This window comes from Ahaetulla prasina, chromosome 1 (genome assembly GCF_028640845.1).
Source record: "Ahaetulla prasina isolate Xishuangbanna chromosome 1, ASM2864084v1, whole genome shotgun sequence".
In the NCBI taxonomy this organism is placed as follows: Eukaryota; Metazoa; Chordata; class Lepidosauria; order Squamata; family Colubridae; genus Ahaetulla; species Ahaetulla prasina.
Window position 1 is genome coordinate 374,351,799 of NC_080539.1, and position 13,736 is coordinate 374,365,534.

The 13,736-nt window shown below is 47.3% G+C and overlaps 1 protein-coding gene across 1 annotated transcript in view; it reads left to right on the top strand.

The window, feature by feature from the left end:
* The first annotated feature begins 10,584 nt into the window (after positions 1–10,584).
* Positions 10,585–13,736, top strand: part of DAPK3 (death associated protein kinase 3) — a 31,247-nt gene continuing 28,095 nt past the window's right edge. Inside the window, exon 1 of the mRNA XM_058163418.1 lies at positions 10,585–10,730. The gene's annotated coding sequence lies outside the window, so the exon portion shown is untranslated. The remainder of the gene's footprint in view (positions 10,731–13,736) is intronic.

Sequence of the window (13,736 nt, forward strand, 5' to 3'; positions counted from 1 at the left end):
GCCGGCGCACGGAACGCTGTTCCCTTCCCACCAAAGGTGGTCCCTATTTTTCAATTTGCATTTTTTACATGCTTTCGAACTGCTAGGTTGACAGAAGCTAGGACAAGTAACGGGAACTCACCCCGTTACGCGGCACTAAGGAATCGAACCTTTCGATTGACAAGCTCAGCGTCTTAGTCATTGAGCCACCGCGTCCCCTAATATCCATATATTTCATGCTAATTCCAGTTGCGTTCGCCTCCCACGTCTATTCCAGAAATTCCCCATTAAGGATTCTATCTGGGCCGTGCAAAGAAGTCACGGTAAAAGCAATGGATCCACACGTCCCATGCAGACATAATGTGATTTGATTGCTCTTGGCTTGTGATACGTTAAAAGCGCCGTTGTGTGAACGCAATTAATCGTGGTTAATTTAGAGATCCCTTAGGTAAGCCTTGCCTTAATGCAGGAAGCAAATCTTGTTGATTTTCAGTACAAAAACACCGAACAAACTTGTGATGCTGTTTGGCTCATTAAGGTACTGGTGTCTTTTGCAACAACATCAACAACAAAACACTACGATTGCATGCCAACTCAATTTTGCAATGAGTTGAACAAAGCCAAGAGCTGGCGCTGTCTGAAGATGTCTCGGTGGTCATGTGGCCGGTGCACGGAACGCTGTTCCCTTCCCACCAAAGGTGGTCCCTATTTTTCAATTTGCATTTTTTACATGCTTTCGAACTGCTAGGTTGGCAGAAGCTGGGACAAGTAACGGGAACTCACCCCGTTACGCGGCACTAAGGAATCGAAGCTTTCGATTGACAAGCTCAGCGTCTTAGTCATTGAGCCACCGCGTCCCCTAATATCCATATATTTCATGCTAATTCCAGTTGCGTTCGCCTCCCACGACCTTTCGCCGTGAATTGAAAACGCACTTGTTTATCCAAGCGGGACTGGCCTAAATTTTTAAACTTTTTGAATTTTAATAATTTTAATTGGGGTATTTTATGAATTTTATAAATTTGACGGTTTTAAATTTTCGGCCATTTATAGAATATGTTATTTTAATTTTTGTTTTAATTTGTATATTGTACTGTTTTTTAATCTGGCTGTACACCGCCCTGAGTCCTTCGGGAGAAGGGCGGTATAAAAATCTAAATAATAAATAAATAATAAATAAAAATAAATAAATAAAATAAATATTCCAGAAATTCCCCATTAAGGATTCTATCTGGGCTGTGCAAAGAAGTCACGGTAAAAGCAATGGATCCACACATCACATGCAGACATAATGTGATTTGATTGCTCTTGGCTTGTGATACGTTAAAAGCGCCGTTGTGTGAACGCAATTAATCGTGGTTAATTTAGAGGTCCCTTAGGTAAGCCTTGCCTTAATGCAGGAAGCAAATCTTGTTGATTTTCAGTACAAAAACACCGAACAAACTTGTGACGCTGTTTGGCTCATTAATGATGAAGGTATCTTTTCTTTTATGTACACTGAGAGCATATGCACCAAGACAAATTCCTTGTGTGTCCAATCACACTTGGCCAATAAAAAATTAAGGTGCTGGTGTCTTTTGCAACAACATCAACAACAAAACACTACGATTGCATGCCAACTCAATTTTGCAATGAGTTGAACGAAGCCAAGACAATTTGATCCTTTGGTTATTTGATGGATGTTGAAGTGCCATCCAGTTGGTGTTGATTCTACTAACCTTCAAGATTTCCAAAGATCCATCCATGGCCATTCAAGGCCATCTGCTGGTCCTGTTTCCTTCCTTCCATCTTCCCCTTCTTCTTGTGCCCTATCCGTCATCGGACGTTGGCGATCATGTTGGCGGTCCTATTTTTATCAACAACCGCACAAAAAAATGCTGAGTTTTGTCCAAACCAGTCCCTTAGATCGGGGGTCTGCAACCTTTCGGACCTCAGGGTCCACTAAATTCATAATTTTAAATCCCGCGGACCATAATATGACCTGCCTAATGACCAGCTGGGTGGCTGTGGCTAAGTAGTCATGCGACTGGCTGGGCGTGGCCAATTTGATGTCACTCGCGTTGAGGGGCGCCTCGTCGGCCTCTCTCCGCCCCTCCCCTCCCAGCCACTCCTCGCCTACCCGCCCGGGCTCCTTAGGGCCCCAACAGGAAGCAGTTGTTGGAGCTAAGCAGCCACTATGAGAAAGGGTTGGCAAAACAGCTGGCTCAGTTCAAATTGGATCTGGCCAAGAAGGAGGCTCAGCAGAAGCACCTCACTGAGGACTGGAAGCATAGGCTTTCCAAGCAGAGAGAAGACCTGTGGGAGTGCAAAGCCAGGTACCGGCGTCTGGAGGCTCAGCGGGCTGAGATGGTGAGCCAGTTCCAGGCCATGATGCAGTCCCACTGGAACAACAACCTCTGGTTTCTTGCCACCAGTGGCACTTCCCTCCAGCCTTCGCCCAAAGCCCCCCACCAGGAGGCTGAAGCAGACCCCTACTCAGAATTTCTGCCCCCCTGCAACCCACACAAAAAGACCCCGAAGGGGGAGACTCTCTGCAGCAACACAAACATTCATTGCCTGTAACTTTCCCAGGGGCCGTAGTTTGAGGACCCCTGATTTAGTGCAATGTAAAAAAGGCAAATAATTTTTCTGTGGACCACCAAAATTTTCTCCCGGACCACCAGTTGGTGACCGCTGCCTTAGATTTCGAAGCCATGACGTTCTTCTTCTGCCTGGACCTCATTTACTTTCAATCTTTCCTTGGAGGATTAAGTGAAGGATGCTGTATTTTTCCAGCTGTCGCATTCACATGTCCAAAATATTCTAACTTTTGCCTTTTTTTATGGTTTTGATGATTTCCCTTGGCTTTCCCAGGCGGCTTATCACCACCTCATTTCTGGTTTTCCATCTTTCCCAACGTTATGGATATTAGACCTTCAACCTACCCTCAGATGTTCTGATTAACTTGGGGCCATCCAGTCCCTCGGTCTGACTCATAGGATAGTTTTGGAAAATGACAGAGTGGAGAGTCCCAAATTGGAATCCCTGTTTCAGCACGAATATTATTGGGTCAGATAACCTCACCGGCCGACTTCAGATTATTCTTGGAGTTATTACGAGAGGGATCTTGGAGCCCTAGTGGATAATCACTTAAATATGAGGCAACAGTGAGCTGCAGCTGCCAAAAAAGCCAATACAATCCTAAACTGTGTTGACAGATATCTTGTCAGCATTCCGAGTAACGCAGTCGCTAAAATCAGAACCCTGAGGCGGGTAGATTCCTCAAAGAACATGTTGATTGGATACATCATATCAGCACAGCTAGTGAAAACCAACTCTAAACATCCTCACGGGTTTTCCCTAGTTAAAAGAGCAAAATATTTCCCTCCCGAGATGTCACCGGTCACATTGTCCAATGTGAATAGCTGGCAGAGTGCTTGCTCACTCCTCCTTCAACTGCCACCTGTTGGGGATGACCTTGGTTCCCACAAGAAAACATTTTGTTTTGACTATTAGCAAGATTGTCTATTCCCACCCCCTTCTTCTCCCTCTCAGAGTTTGTGGCAACTATGAGGCAACACAAGATGGCTTCAGCCAGGTTTACTTCAGAGTTGACAGTATCTTTCCATTCCCCACCATCCAGTCAGAGCTGACAAAGCTTCTGGGATGAGAAGCGAAATGTCTTCAAAGAAAAACCAGAAAGTCCAGTTGCCTGTTTAAAAAGCACCTTTGAGATTAACAAGTTACAGAATCAAGATCACGAGAAGTGGTTAGTACTGATTTATATAATTCCTTGTTAAGACCACACTTGGTATATATTGCATCCAGTTTTGGTCGCCACAATATAAAAAAAGACGTTGAGACTCCAGAAAAACTGCAGAGAAGAACAACAAAGATGATTAGAATAATGTATTATATTATATATATATCATTCAGTTTTGGTCACCACAATATAAAAAAAGATGTAGAGACTCTAGAAAAACTGCAGAGAGGAGCAAGAGAGATGATTAGAATAATATATTATTATATATTATATATAAATTATCCAGTTTCGGTCACCACAATATAAAAAAAGACGTTGAGACTCCAGAAAGACTGCAGAGAAGAGCAACAAAGATGATTAGAATAATATATTATAAATATAAAGAAAAAACAAGAAATTCAAATTGCCTCCTAAAAAAGCACCTTTGGGGCAACTCAACACATACTAGAATTTTCAACAGTCTGAGTCAGCGTTTCTCATCTTTGGCCACTGGAACATACGTGGACTTCAACTCCCAGAATTCCTTAGCCAGAAATATCTGGCTAGGGAATTGTGGGAGTTGAAGTCAAGGGTGAAATGCTCCCGGTCTGGACCGGATCGGGCGATCCGGTAGCAATGGGGGCAGGTACTTCGGAGAACCGGTAGCAAAAATCCTTCCTCCACCCGCCCATGCCCACCCAATCGCCCGAGCCCCATTTACCTACTTGCTGTTTCTTTCGGGCTCGCTAAGCCTTGCTTCGGCTGCTGCAATCAATTGCATCAGCTAGCAACTGAACCTGCCTGCCTGCAATCCATCTCATAGGTGAGCAACTCAATCTGCCTGCCTTCAATTGGATAATTAACTGGTGAGGTGGGGGGCAGCTTTAAAAAAATAGTTATTGGGGTTTTTTTAAGGAGTTTTTTTTTTTAGACATCAATTTAAAGTTAAGGACATTTTAAATTTAGCTGCTTTTATCTAAAAATATAAATAAAATAATAAAATAAAATATTTGTGCAGCTGTGTGAGGTTCCTGCTTGTTGCAGGGGCCATTTTGAGTGAAGTGCAGCTGCTTTTACATTGTGTGTGAGTCAGTTGTGTTGTGTGTGTGTAAAGTGTGAAAGTTGGTTTGTGAGCTTTTTGTGGCTGTGTGAGGTTCTTGCTTGTGGCAGGGGCCGTTTTGGGTGAAGTGCAGCTGCTTTTACATTGTGTGTGAGTCAGTTGTGTTGTGTTGTGTTGTGTTGTGTGTAAAGTGTGAAAGTTGGTTTGTGAGCTTTTTGTGGCTGTGTGAGGTTCTTGCTTGTGGCAGGGGCCGTTTTGGGTGAAGTGCAGCTGCTTTTACATTGTGTGTGAGTCAGTTGTGTTGTGTTGTGTTGTTTTTTTCTTATAAAAAAGTTTTATTTTTACAATCTTATCAAATAATTCATCCAATGTACAGTTATATACAATTAGTCGGGCCTGCCCAGTCACCACCCCCCTTTTTAACCTTCTTCCCTCTTCTACCTTCTTTTACTTTCCAAACCTTCCTCTCCTTCTCTTATCTACATCCTCTCCTCCCTCCACCCTACACCTTCCTTCTCCCTCTTCTACCCCTCTTCCTTCCTCTTCTCCTCTTTCCTACCTCCTACTCTCTCTTTTTTCCCTCCCCACCGTTCTAAAATGGCAACTGGTCAGACCCGACCCTACATTAATTATCTTCAATAATCCCTGTACATTAACCATCACTCCATCACTAACCTCAACCCCCCAATTCCCTTCCCCTTTACCCCCCACCCCCCACCCCGACTTCCCAGAACAAAATGCAGGGTATCAAAACTAACAATCATAATCTAAAATAATTCCTAAATTATAATCTCTAGTCTCTCCACGCTTATTCACACTCTCAATTCCCCTCTCCTTCAAAAATATATCTAATACAAATTATTCCTAAATTTACTCATATGCTATTTGATATTTTTTTATCTGATACTTATTTTGAATATAATCAATCCACATTTTCCATTCTAAAATATATTTTTCTTGTGTATAGTCTTTCAAGTAAGCAGAGATTTTTGCCATTTCTGCCAGATTTGATACTTTAAGAGTCCATTCTTCAATTGTAGGTAATTCTTCTTTCTTCCAATATTGAGCAATCAAAAGTCTTGCGGCTGTTATTAAGTTCAGAATCAATTTAGTCTCTATAGCTGTACAATCCATAATTATTCCTAGTAAAAAGAACTGCGGGGTAAACTTAATCTTCTTTTTCAAAATATTCTGCATGATCCACCATACTTTAATCCAAAATGCTTTAACTTTTTTGCAAGTCCACCATATATGATAATAAGTAGCATCTTCACAATCACATCTCCAGCATTTAGCCTGTACATTAGGATACATACATGACAATTTTTGGGGGTCTAAATGCCATCTATAAAACATCATGTTGTGTTGTTTTTTGTGTGTGTAAAGTGTGAAAGTTGGTTTTTGGTACCTCTTATTGTTTTGTGTACTTTGTTTATTATTTTTATTATTCATTGTTATTGGCCACGCCCACCCGGTCACCTGATCACCAAGCCACGCCCACCAATTAAGCCACGCCCACAGAACCGGTAGGGAAAATTTTTAGATTTCACCCCTGGTTGAAATCTTCACCTCCCAAGATTGTCATGTTCTACTTGACTGTCTAATATCAGATTTTCTGCTTCACAACAAGGTCAAAGTTAATTAACTCCTGTGCTTCCTTCTTCCACATTTTTTTTTTTTTAATTTAGTTGGCCACCGTGAGAAGCGAAACAATAATCGGCCTCGGTTAATCCAGCAACGTTTTAATGAAATGGCTGCAGGGAAATAATTAAAGCGACGTTAATTAAATAGAATCACGATCAAAGGTAGCTCAACCTCCGATTTCCCGTCATGCTTTAACCACACAAGCTGAGGTTTGTCCGACTGTGGCTTAAAGTGAGTTACAGGGTGTTGTCGCAAAGTGAGAATTGAGAAGGGAGTGAATTCTGTCATCCGCCATGAAAGAAGAAAGAATTCCATCTCCTTTTCCGCCAGTGGTTAGTGAAGCCTCCACAGCCCAAAGCAGTGCTGCTGGAAAAAAAAAATGACCAAAACACACTTGTTGAATCTCAGTTCAGATTTAGACCAAAGTCTGTGTCTCTGGTTCGAAACAGAAAAGTAGTTATCCTACACAGGGATCCAAAAATATTTCTGTTTACAAACTAGGATTGATCAAATACCTGTTGTGACCCAGGCCCAAGTAGGTAGTAGGAAACTCAGTCCGTGAAAACAAACAAACTTTATTTGAACAGCTGAGAATTACTTCATTCCCAGGGTCGTTCAACTCAAATTAAAACAAATTCCTCCCAACACAAATTCCTCAGTCCTATCGCAAACCTTGGTCCAATTAGGCAAACTGCCAAAGGCCTTTCTTGGAAAATGTTCAGAAGTCACAAAAAGAAAGGCAAGATGTAGACGAAGCAGAAGACGAAGCAGAAGACGAAGCTACCAACGTTGTTTTCCAGGAAAGCCCGAATGCCGTTGCTGGTCTGTTTTAAGCCTTATGGGAGGGGCCAATCATCTCTTGGCCCTACTCCTGAGTTGTCCTCTCTGCTTGAATTGCTCTTGCCTTTTGGCAGCTCTTCTCATGCGTGCATTAGGAACAGGCTCCTCCTGTTCCTCTGCCTCATTACTATCAGTCTCTGGAGGCTCTAGAGTTTGTGCCTCACTCCCCGATGGCCCTGGCCCCACCTCAGCCTCATCGCTGCCTGACTCTGTTGCCAGCTCCGCAGGCTGGTGGCGGACCACAACAATACCACCAAACCTCTGAAGACACAGCTAAGGACATCTTTGACCCAAGTTGGTGGAGATAGATTCTCTTCAGGAGATCAGCAACCCAGGTATCCCCAACTACTGGTCCGAGGACTTGCACCGGTCCGTGACATGCCAAAAACTGGTCTGCGCAAACAAGCAAAACCCCATCGGCAGGATGCAGGAAGCACCAGAAACCACCGCCCTTCCAGTTTGCAGTTTCTACATGGAACCGGTCCCTGGTGCCCAAAGGTTTGGGGGCCGCTGCAGTAACCCAAACTGGTCCTTCAGAACTTCCATTGGTGCCCCATCATCATTTTAATCGAGTCTATCCACCGCTTTGTTGAATCTCCTCCTGGACATAAACTGTTTCAACTCCTACCCTGAAAACGACGCTATGGAGCACTGCACACCAAAACAACTAGACACAATAGATTTTTTCCGAAATGCCATCACTCTGCTAAACACATAATTCCCTCCACACTGTCAAACTATTCACTAAGTCTGCACTACTATTAAACTTCTCATCGTTCTTATTACCCATCTCCTCCCGCTTATGACTGTATGACTTTAACTTTGTTGCTTGTATCCTTATGTTTTATATTGATATTGTTTTCTAGAATGATTTGATTTCTTATTTGTACCCTATGACGATCATTAAGTGTTGTACCTTTTGTGTCTTGATGAATATATCTTGTCTTTTTATGTACACTGAGAGCATATGCGCCAATTCCTTGTGTGTCCAATCATACTTGGCCAATAAAGAATTCTATTCTATTCTATTCTATTCTATTCTATTCTATTCTATTCTATTCTATTCTATTCCCTGCCTTTCCACCATTCCCAGCCTCTGAGCCTTCTCCAAAGATATGGGTCTTCATATTGACTGATATTCCATATATTCCACCAAGTTCCCATCGTTTCGTAGCAACCAGCCATGGTTCCCAGAGAACCAAAGAAACGGGTTTCCAGTTCTCCATCTGGCCCTTCAAGTCTACCGACTGGTGTTCCTATTGCCACCACGGTTGAGTCTAACTTGTGGTTGGTTTTCTCCTCGTCCCTTCTACTTTTCCCAATGTTATGGCCTTCTCACTGTCAGAAAATTTCTAGGTTGAATCTCTCCTTGGTCAGTTTCCATCCATTATTCCTTGTCTGGCCTTCAGGTGCTTTGGAAAACAGCTTGACCCCCAACTCCTCTCTGTGGCAGCCCCTCAAGTATTGGAAGACTGCTATCCTGTCTCCCCTGGTCCTTCTCTTCACTAGAGTAGCCTGCAATCATTCTTCAGATGTTTTAGTCTCCAGTCCCCTCATCATCCTGGTTGCTCTTCTCTGTACTTTTTCTAGAGTCTCAACCTCTTTTTTATAGTGTGGTGGCCAAAACTGGGAGCAGTACTCTAGGTGTGGTCTTACTAAGGCTTTATAGAGTGGTATTAGTACCTCCCTTGATCTTGATTGTATCCCTCTGTTAATGCATCTTCAGATTGGCTTTTTTGATTGATGATGCACATTGCTGGCTCCTATTTAACTGATTGTCCACTAAGACTCTAAGATCCCTCTCACAGTCACTTCTATTAAGCCTGGTTTCACCCAGTCTATATGTGTGCTTTTGGTTTTTCTAGCCTAAGTGTAAGACTTGACTTTTCTCTACATCGAATATCATTTTGTTAGATAGGGCCCAGGGTTCAAGTCTATCGAGATCCATCTTCTCAAAGAGTTGGATTTTTTGCAGATTGATTTTGGGCCATGTAGTCAGTCTGCATTCTGAGGGACCACACAGATAGATCTTCTTGGATACACCCAATTCCTGTATGGTGGAGTGTGTGTGTGTATCTTCCTTTTGGGAATGTCTGATTCCTGCATGGGGGTGTGGGGTGTGGGACTCCTTCCTTTGAATGGGCCTGATTCTTACATGGGGGGTGAGTTTGTCCTCTTTGGTCAGCCCAATTTCTGCATGTAGGGGGGCTCCTCTTCAATGGGCCTAATTACTAAATATGTGTAGAATAGAATAGAATAGAATACAATAGAATAGAATAGAATAGAATAGAAAATATGGAATAGAATAGAATTAGAATAGAATAGAATTAGAATAGAGTAGAAAATATGGAATAGAATAGAATTAGAATAGAAAATATGGAATAGAATAGAATAGAATTAGAATAGAGTAGAAAATATGGAATAGAATAGAATTAGAATAGAATTAGAATAGAATAGAATTAGAATAGTATAGAATTAGAATAGAATAGAAAATATGGAATGGAATACAATTGGAATAGAAAATATGGAATAGAATAGAATTAGAATAGAATAGAGTAGAAAATATGGAATAGAATAGAATAGAATTAGAATTGAATAGAATTAGAATAGAAAAAGTGTAATGGAAGGGAAGGGAAGGGAAGAATAGAATAGAATAGAATAGAATAGAATTTATTGGCCAGGTGTGATTGGACACACAAGGAATTTGTTTTTGGTGCATAGGCTCCATATGTGTATGGGGGGGGGTGCATATGTTATGGGGGAGGGTCCTCCTCTAGGGTGGGCCCGAGTCCTGCATAGGGGCGGGGTTCCTTTTTGGGAGGGGATGAGGCCAATTTCTGTGGGTAGGAGTTCTCCCTTTTGGGTGGGCCCCATTCCTTAAGGTGGGAGGATCCCCTTTTTGGGGTATGCCCGATTCCTGCATGTGTGTGTGTGCGCGTGCGTGTCCCCCCTCTGGGATGGGTTCGATTCCTGCATATGGGATAGGTGACTTCCTCCTTTTGGGTGGGTGGGCCCCCCTTCCCCTTCCCCTTCCCCTTCCCTTCCCCTTCCTTTCTATAGGGCTTCCTCCTCTTGGGTGGGCCCTATTCCTGAATGGGGGGGGTGGGGGGGAGCGGCCGTAAGGCCCGGAGTCAAGAACCGATACCCCCCGCAAAGTTCCCATTGATAAAAATGAAAAAAAGAAAAAAGAAAAAAAGGGGTGTGGGGGTGTGTGTGTATTCCCGTGACGTCACGCGCGGACTTCAAAGGCCCGGGGAAAGCCATGGAACGTTGCGGCAGAAGCCCGCCGGTGACGTCACCTCCGCGCTTTAGCCAATGGGGAAGCGGCGCGGCTCCGCCTTCCCAGGGACGGGGCGGAAGGTTCTCTGCTGGAATGCGAGGAGCGGCGGCGGCGGCGGCGAGTTGGGCTCTCGGGAACGCGCCTCCTGCTCCCTCTCTCTCCCTCTCTCTCTCCCCCCCCATTCCAGGCGCGCTCCCGCCTGCCAGGTGGGTCAGGGGCGTCGGGGCTTCAAAGGGGAGGCGGGCGAGAAAAATGGGGGGGGGAGTTGAGAGGGGGGCGGGGAAGGGCGGCTTAAGAGGGGACGAATTGGGGTGGGGCGAGACGGAAGGGAGGGGCAAGGAGAGGGGAGAGGTGGGGAAGGAGAAAAAAGGGAGGGGTTAGGTGGGGAAGGGCTGGGAGGGCTGGTCTATGGGGCTAAAGGAGGGCCTGGCAATTGGGGAGGGGCTAGAGGGAAGGGTGGGAGGGGCAGACTTGGGGACAGTAAAATCTGGGGTAGGGGGCTGAGACATAAGAGGAGGGAAGGGGAGAGGTGGGGAAGAAAGAAAGCTGGGGTTGGGGCCAGAGATGGGGATGGGGAAGGGCTGGTAGGGCCAGTCTATGGGGCCAAAGGGAGGCCTGGCAATTGGGGAGGGGCTAGAGGGAAGATGGGAGGGACAGACTTGGGGACAGTAAAATCTGGGGTAGGGGGCTGAGACATAAGAGGAGGAAGGGGAGAGGTGGGGAAGAGAGAAAGCTGGGGTTGGGGCCAGAGATGGGGATGGGGAAGGGCTGGTAGGGCGGTCTATGGGGCCAAAGGAGGGCCTGGCAATTGGGGAGGGGCTAGAGGGAAGGGGAGAGGTGGGGAAGGGCTGGTAGGGCCAGTCTATGGGGCCAAAGGAGGCCTGGCAATTGGGGAGGGGCTAGAGGGAAGATGGGAGGGGCAGACTTGGGGACAGTAAAATCTGGGGTAGGGGGCTGAGACATAAGAGGAGGAAGGGGAGAGGGGAAGAAGAAAGCTGGGGTTGGGGCCAGAGATGGGGATGGGGAAGGGCTGGTAGGGCGGTCTATGGGGCCAAAGGAGGCCTGGCAATTTGGGAGGGGCTAGAGGGAAGATGGGAGGGACAGACTTGGGGACAGTAAAACTGGGGTAGGGGGCCGAGACATAAGAGGAGGGAAGGGGAGGGGGAAGAAAGAAAGCTGGGGTTAAATAGAGATGGGGATGGGGAAGGGCTGGTAGGGCCAGTCTATGGGGCCAAAGGAGGGCCTGGCAATTGGGGAGGGGCTAGAGAGGAAGATGGGAGGGGCAGACTTGGGGACAGTAAAATCTGGGGTAGGGGGCCGAGACATAAGAGGAGCGAAGGGGGAGAGGTGGGGAAGAGAGAAAGCTGGGGTTAGAGATGGGGATGGGGAAGGCTGGTAGGGCCGGTCTATGGGGCCAAAGGAGGGCCTGGCAATTGGGGAGGGGCTAGAGGGAAGGTGGGAGGGGCAGACTTGGGGACAGTAAAATCTGGGGTAGGGGGCCGAGACATAAGAGGAGGAAGGGGAGGGGGCTAGAGGGAAGAAAGAAAGCTGGGGTTAAATAGAGATGGGGATGGGGAAGGGCTGGTAGGGCCAGTCTATGGGGCTAAAGGAGGGCCTGGCAATTGGGGAGGGGCTAGAGGGAAGATGGGAGGGACAGACTTGGGGACAGTAAAATCTGGGGTAGGGGGGCGAGACATAAGAGGAGGAAGGGGAGAGGTGGGGAAGAGAGAAAGCTGGGGTTGGGGCCAGAGATGGGGATGGGGAAGGGCTGGTAGGGCCAGTCTATGGGGCTAAAGGAGGCCTGGCAATTGGGGAGGGGCTAGAGAGGAAGATGGGAGGGGCAGACTTGGGGACAGTAAAATCTGGGGTAGGGGGCCGAGACATAAGAGGAGGGAAGGGGAGAGGTGGGGAAGAGAGAAAGCTGGGGTTGGGGCCAGAGATGGGGATGGGGAAGGGCTGGTAGGGCGGTCTATGGGGCCAAAGGAGGGCCTGGCAATTGGGGAGGGGCTAGAGGGAAGGGTGGGAGGGGCAGACTTGGGGACAGTAAAATCTGGGGTAGGGGGCCGAGACATAAGAGGAGGAAGGGGAGAGGGGAAGAAAGAAAGCTGGGGTTGGGGCCAGAGATGGGGATGGGGAAGGGCTGGTAGGGCCAGTCTATGGGGCTAAAGGAGGCCTGGCAATTGGGGAGGGGCTAGAGGGAAGGGCGGCTTAAGAGGGACGAATTGGGGTGGGGCGAGACGGAAGGGAGGGGCAAGGAGAGGGGAGAGGTGGGGAAGGAGAAAAAAGGGAGGGGTTAGGTGGGGAAGGGCTGGGAGGGCTGGTCTATGGGGCCAAAGGAGGGCCTGGCAATTGGGGAGGGGCTAGAGGGAAGGGTGGGAGGGGCAGACTTGGGGACAGTAAAATCTGGGGTAGGGGGCCGAGACATAAGAGGAGGGAAGGGGAGGGTGGGGAAGAAAGAAAGCTGGGGTTGGGGGCCAGAGATGGGGATGGGGAAGGGCTGGTAGGGCCAGTCTATGGGGCCAAAGGAGGCCTGGCAATTGGGGAGGGGCTAGAGGGAAGATGGGAGGGACAGACTTGGGGACAGTAAAATCTGGGGTAGGGGGCTGAGACATAAGAGGAGGAAGGGGAGAGGGTGGGGAAGAGAGAAAGCTGGGGTTGGGGGCCAGAGATGGGGATGGGGAAGGGCTGGTAGGGCTGGTCTATGGGGCCAAAGGAGGGCCTGGCAATTGGGGAGGGGCTAGAGGAAGATGGGAGGGGCAGACTTGGGGACAGTAAAATCTGGGGTAGGGGGCTGAGACATAAGAGGAGGGAAGGGGAGGGGGGAAGAGAGAAAGCTGGGGTTAAATAGAGATGGGGATGGGGATGGGGAAGGGCTGGTAGGGCCGGTCTATGGGGCCAAAGGAGGGCCTGGCAATTGGGGAGGGGCTAGAGGAAGATGGGAGGGGCAGACTTGGGGACAGTAAAATCTGGGGTAGGGGCGAGACATAAGAGGAGGAAGGGGAGAGGGGGAAGAAAGAAAGCTGGGGTTGGGGGCCAGAGATGGGGATGGGGAAGGGCTGGTAGGGCCGGTCTGTGGGGCCAAAGGAGGGCCTGGCAATTTGGGAGGGGCTAGAGGGAAGATGGGAGGGACAGACTTGGGGACAGTAAAACTGGGGTAGGGGGCCGAGACATAAGAGGAGGGAAGGGGAGAGGGGGAAGAAAGAAAGCTGGGG